This window comes from Bubalus bubalis, chromosome 8 (assembly GCF_019923935.1).
Source record: "Bubalus bubalis isolate 160015118507 breed Murrah chromosome 8, NDDB_SH_1, whole genome shotgun sequence".
Taxonomy (NCBI): Eukaryota; Metazoa; Chordata; class Mammalia; order Artiodactyla; family Bovidae; genus Bubalus; species Bubalus bubalis.
In genome coordinates this window covers 20,165,825-20,172,711 of record NC_059164.1, presented here as the reverse complement: position 1 = coordinate 20,172,711, position 6,887 = coordinate 20,165,825, and positions in this window count along the sequence as shown.

The window sequence follows — 6,887 nt, the reverse complement described above, 5'->3', positions numbered from 1 at the left end:
ATACCTCTATCTAAAACTAGCACCAGTTTTACTTCCTTTATAGTTGAATAGAATAAAATTATTGATTTTATTTGTTAATTATCTGTTTTTTCTAACAGAATATAAGTTTCACGAGGTCTAGATCTGGCTTTGTTCATTCTAGTACTTCAGTTTCATGCATTGTTTACAGCAGGTATCCAATGAGAAAACTGATAAACTCTGACTCAAAAACATTTTCATTCAGATCATCTGGTTTTAGTCCATCAAATAGTTCCTGTTGGTGTGTTGCAATGAACTAGTGATATGTTTTCATCACACTGTTGCTATAAATCCTGTTGTTGGTTTTAAACCTAAATGCATGTTCCTAGCTTGGATACAGGAAACCTTATTTTATTCACTGTGTGTGCTGATATTATTCTTTGCTTTATTTTATTTTCTCTATTTATGGCCTTTTGAATTCAATATATTTATTTTTTCATGTTCTCTTATCATGTTTATTTATAAGGATGCTTTAAGTTCTCTTGAAAATGAAAAAGGTGGATAAGGAAGAACATAAAGAAGAGCATACATTTGATATGAACTGATTATAATTAGAATGACTATAATTTATCACTCAAACCATGGCATTTTTTGAGAGTGAAATTGAAAGTCTATAATAATTACATCAACAAAGCAGCTATTTCTAGAAAAATAAGATGTCACTCTAATTATAATAACTTCACGTTTGGCAAGATATAGAAAGTTGTAAATACAAAAATAATGAGCCAGGAAACATGTGCTCTAGCTTGGTCTAGCCAGGTCTTTGGGACAATGACACAGAGCATGGTCCTCTACTCTCCAACTGGTGTTCTCTGTGCACGTAGCATCACTCTCCTTTTCCTAATCCATCCTTTTCTGGAATATTTTTTTACATACAGTACAGAAGTTCATTTGTATCACTCTATTCTCAAGGTACAGATTATTCTTTCTGTATTGTCATCCACTAAGTTATCCTACAAACTCATGCAACTCAAGCAAAAGCTGAACGTTTCTCAGTACTATATTCTCGATTTCTGTCTCAGAACTCTCCTTGAGGCAAGGAAGACAGAGAAGACTATACTTCATACCTAAGCAGAAAAAAGATGAAATATTGGAAGGAAGAGAAAGATGGACTGATACTTCAAAATATTATTCCACCAAACCTCTCACAACTGGGTCCAGTTCAGTTCAGTTCAGTTGCTCAGTTGTGTCCAGCTGTTTGCGACCCCAAGAACTGCAGCACGCCAGGCCTCCCTGTCCATCACCAACTCCCGGAGCTTACTCAAACTCATGTCCATAGCATCGGTGATGCCATCCAACCATCTCATCCTCTGTCATCCTCTTCTCCTCCTGCCTTCAGTCTTTCCCGTGTCAGGGTCTTTCCCAAGGAATCAGTTCTTCTCATCAGGTGGCCAAAGTATTGGAGTTTCAGCTTCAGCATCAGTCCTTCCAATGAAGATTCAGGACTGATTTCCTTTAGGATGGACTGGTTGGATCTCCTTGCAGTCCAAGGGACTCTCAAGGGTCTTCTCCAACACCACAGTTCAAAAGCATCAATTCTTCAGTACTCAGCTTTCTTTATAGTCCAACTCTCACATCCATATACGACTACTGGAAAAACCATAGCTTTGACTAGACAGACCTTTGTTGGCAAAGTAATGTCTCTGTTTTTAATATGCTGTGTAGGTTGGTCATAGCTTTTCTTCCAAGGAGCAAGTGTCTTTTAATTTCATGGATGTAGTCACCATCTGCAGTGATTTTGTAGCACAAAAAAATAAAGTCCCTCACTGTTTCCACTTCCCCATCTATTTGCCATGAAGTGATGGGACCAGACGCCATGATCTTAGTTTTCTGAATGTTGAGCTTTAAGCCAACTTTTTCATTCTCCTTCACAACTGGGTCCATTCCGGCCTATTTTTCTCCTTAACGTCTTTGCATGAGTAGTGTAAACTAAGACCCAGTGCAGCCAAAAAAAAGAAAAGAAAAGAATGTTTCTAACTCCTGTCCATGGCTATATAGACAGAAGATATAAATAATATTTTATTAAAAATTGATTTGTGGATATTTCAGGAAGGCTGATATGCAATATGTGATAAATGCTCTGGTCAGCAAAAAAAAGATGTCACTAAAAGTGAATAGAAAAAACTTCACAGTTTTTCTCAGCAACCAGCAAACAAAAATGTAGAGGCCGCACAACAGCCTCTATATAGAATAAACTGGAAGGAGTTAGACAAAGGCTTTGTAGGTGACTGTGGAGATACTGAATAATTAAGACAGAAAAGATACTTCAAAGAGTTTCTAGTTCAAGGTGTGTTCTCTTCACCTTAGTATTTCTGGAAAATGAGAACTTACATAGTTGTTATTCATATGAAGGCCAAAATATATATTAGAATATGTGGTTTTAACTTCTATGATCAATCATTAACTGTGCACAGACAATTTTCTTCATTTTAGGAGACTGCTGCCACGTATGGATAAGAATAGAGTTTTACGGTTTGCATTAAGACTGTCCAACATCAGTCCACTCGTGAGTAATAACATAGCAGTGAATTGCAGATATAGCTTGAGTTTCATACATTTCAATTCAGTTCAAACAATGTTATCATCAGTATTTAACACTTGATTAGGTACTGGACAATCAGAGATATATAAACAAGGCTTTGATCCTCAAGTAGCTTAGAGTTTAGTAAGTGAGATAAACCCAGAAACAGATCAAATTTCAATACCATGAGATAAAAGAAAATGTTCTACAGGGCAAGAGCAGAGTTTAGCTTTAATAATGTAAAGGCATAAAGCAGGAAATGTGAAAATAAAGGCTGGGAAATTAGACACAGTCCAGATATGGAAAATAGTGTGCTTAAAAGTAGAAAATTATTCAAGTAAATTAATACAACATAAGTGTATTTGTGTGTTGATGATAATATACAATAAGTTAGGTCCTACATGTGTTGAATGAAGAAGTTAATTATGTATATCTCAAGCTCCAACAACAGATTGGGACTGGAGATTGACATTGATGGGTTGGTGGATATGAATAACAGATAAAGTATGAGAGACTACTATACAGGCAAAGTGAGGAAAAGGGGCCAAATAAGGGAGTTTAAGAACACATTTATTGAGAATCAGAAGAGCAAGAAATCTACCAGGAGTTTATAAGGGTAAAACCAGGAGATCCCTAAAGCATTAAAAAGAGATTTAAAACTTTTTTACCATGTCACAGGATTCTTGTATAATATCTGATAAAAACATGTGTGCATTTGTCCAGTAAAATCAATATTAAATAATGTTAAATAGAATATGCAATATTAACTAATAATAGCCAGTATAACCAATATAGTTAGTATTCACTTGTAGAAGTTAATGTGCTTTGTACAGTCAGTATTAACTAATAGTTACACCCTTGTACCTCTAGTTTTATATTTTCAAATATAGAAATGAAAACTGAAAGTAAGAAAAAAGCAGAGTTTATTAGAAAAGATGTCATTATTTGATTCTTAATTTTCAGAACAGACTTTTATGTGTGAAATAATGATTATATATTATACTAAATTAATTTAATCTTGTGCTAAAAAAAACTTTGACTCATAAAATGACATAGCTATATATAGAATATATACTACAAAGCCCATGCTGCAAAAAAAGCGTAAGCAAGTGTAATGTAACATCAGAATTTTCCAAGACTCTAAGCTGATCCTTTTACGTCTTTGCCTTTGTCTTCAGATTGATGATGGCAAAGATCAACCTCTCTGGCAAAGTTTGTCCTACTAATAATGTGTGACTGCAGGTTGGCAGCTGTCCTGTTATTCAAGAGAAGGACTCCATGATTCCCATTCTATCTTTAACAAAAGCTCTAGACACATTAAAATTTCCTTCGAAGTTTTTTTATCTTCACAAAGCTTAAAAACTATCAATCTGGATGAGATCACCAGTTCTAAAAGAGTTATTTTTTTATCCAGATATTAGATTATATTTTTATTGTTTTTTATTATTGTGCAGATTAGAATGTACAGAAGCTCCAAAATAGGCAGATATTTTTAAAGAAAAAAATACAGTGTACAGTCTGTGGATGACATGTTGACAATTATTAATTTGCAAGCAATCTGTCAACAAGCTATGGCTGGCATACCAAATACAGCTGGGCTCTGTTATTGTAAATAAGGTTTCAATAGAACACAGCTATACCCATTTGTTTATAGATTGTTTATATCTGCTTTTGCCTCACCATAGCAGAGATAAATAGTTTCTACAAAAGATTAGCCAGTAAAATAAAAAATGCTTACTATCTAACCCTGCCAAACCTAGAACAAAAGCTGGGCAGCGTGCATGGAGCAGGATGATTCTAGTTCAGCTGGGGACTAAATAGTATTTAGAGATCTCTGGCTAAGTGTTGATTAAGGCAGCCTTTTGTTCTCTTAGCGCTTATATGCTGATTAGTGTATTTACTCTGTTACCAACAACAGAAGAGGATATTTCAATCACTGTGCTTGTAATAATGACCCAGCAATGATAGTGCAGTAAGAATTGCTGATTATTGAGCACTTGCTAGGCATTATGCTCAACATTTTATATGCATCACTTTATTTATATAAACTATACCACTCAGTTGCAAATGATTCTATATTATTCCCATTTTCGAGAGGATAAAATGAGGCTTGGTTACTTTGTGTAGCATCGTCAGGTCACATTTAAACCAACACCATCAATGTCAAGAGTCTAAATACTTAATATGAGATTAGAGGGCCAAGGGATAAATAGTAGAGGATTGTTCATACCCATCCTTTGAGTGCAGGTAATTTTGTTAGATATTTTAGTTAACTTATAAGGAAAGAGGAAGCATTAATCAGAAAAACAGAAGAGGGGATGGGTATATGAAGGCCATAGGCAATCTCTAAACTTCCTGAACATTTTGCAGAGTAATATGTAATTTAGTTTGTTTCTGGGTGCGCTGAGTAACAAGATTTCATTCATGGGTCATATGAGAAATCAGAGATCAGATCGGATCAGATCAGTCACTCAGTCGTATCCGACTATTTGTGACCCCATGAATTGCAGCATGCCAGGCCTCCCTGTCCATCACCAACTCCCGGAGTTCACTCAAACTCACGTCCATCGAGTCAGTGATGCCATCCAGCCATCTCATCCTCTGTCGTCCCCTTCTCCTCCTGCCCCCAATCCCTCCCAGCATCAGAGTCTTTTCCAATGAGTCAACTCTTTGCATGAGGTGACCAAAGTACTGGAGTTTCAGCTTTAGCATCATTCCTCCCAAAGAAATGCCAGGACTGATCTCCTTCAGAATGGACTGGTTGGATCTCCTTGCAGTCCAAGGGACTCTCAAGAGTCTTCTCCCCAACACCACAGTTCAAAAGCATCAATTCTTCGGTGCTCAGCCTTCTTCACAGTCCAAATTTCACATCCATACATGACCACAGGAAAAACCATAGCCTTGACTAGACGAACCTTTGTTGGCAAAGTAATGTCTCTGCTTTTGAATATGCTATCTAGGTTGGTCATAACTTTCCTTCCAAGGAGTAAGCGTCTTTTAATTTCATGGCTGCAGTCACCATCTGCAGTGATTTTGGAGCCCAGAAAAATAAAGTCTGACACTGTTTCCACTGTTTCCCCATCTATTTCCCATGAAGTGGTGGGACCGGATGCCATGATCTTCGTTTTCTTAATGTTGAGCTTTAAGTCAACTTTATCACTCTCCACTTTCACTTTCATCAAGAGGCTTTTGAGTTCCTCTTCACTTTCTGCCATAAGGGTGGTGTCATCTGCATATCTGAGGTTATTGATATTTCTCCCAGCAATCTTGAATTCCAGCTTGAGTTTCTTCCAGTCCAGCGCTTCTCATGATGGACTCTGCATATAAGTTAAATAAACAGGGTGACAATATACAACCTTGACAAACTCCTTTTCCTATTTGGAACCAGTCTGTTGTTCCATGTCCAGTTCTAACTGTTGCTTCCTGACCTGCATACAAATTTCTCAAGAGGCAGATCAGGTGGTCTGGTATTCCCATCTCTTTCAGAATTTTCCACAGTTTATTGTGATCCACACAGTCAAAGGCTTTGGCATAGTCAATAAAGCAGAAATAGATGTTTTTCTGGAACTCTCTTGCTTTTTCAATGATCCAGCGGATGTTGGCAATTTGATCTCTGGTTCCTCTGCCTTTTCTAAAACCAGCTTGAACATCAGGAAGTTCATGGTTCACATATTGCTGAAGCCTGGCTTGGAGAATTTTGAGCATTACTTTACTAGCGTGTGAGATGAGTGCAATTGTGTGGTAGTTTGAGCATTCTTTGGCATTGTCTTTCTTTGGGATTGGAATGAAAACTGAACTTTTCCAGTCCTGTGGCCACTGCTGAGTTTTCCAAATTTGCTGGCATACTGAGTGCAGCACTTTCATAGTATCATCTTTCAGGATTTGGAATAGCTCAACTGGAATTCTATCACCTCCACTAGCTTTGTTCGTAGTAATGCTTTCTAAGGCCCACTTGACTTCACATTCCAGGATGTCTGGCTCTAGGTCAGTGATCACACCATCGTGATTATCTGGGTTGTGAAGATCTTTTTTGTACAGTTCTTCTGTGTATTCTTGCCATCTCTTCTTAATATCTTCTGCTTCTCTTAGGTCCATACCATTTCTGTCCTTTATCGAGCTCATCTTTGCATGAAATATTCCTTTGGTATCTCTGATTTTCTTGAAGAGATCCCTAGTCTTTCCCATTCTGTTGTTTTCCTCTATTTCTTTGCATGGATTGCTGAAGAAGGCTTTCTTATCTCTTCTTGCTATTCTTTGGGACTCTGCATTCAGATGTTTATATCTTTCCTTTTCTCCTTTGCTTTTCGCTTCTCTTCTTTTCACAGTTATTTGTAAGGCCTCCCCAGAC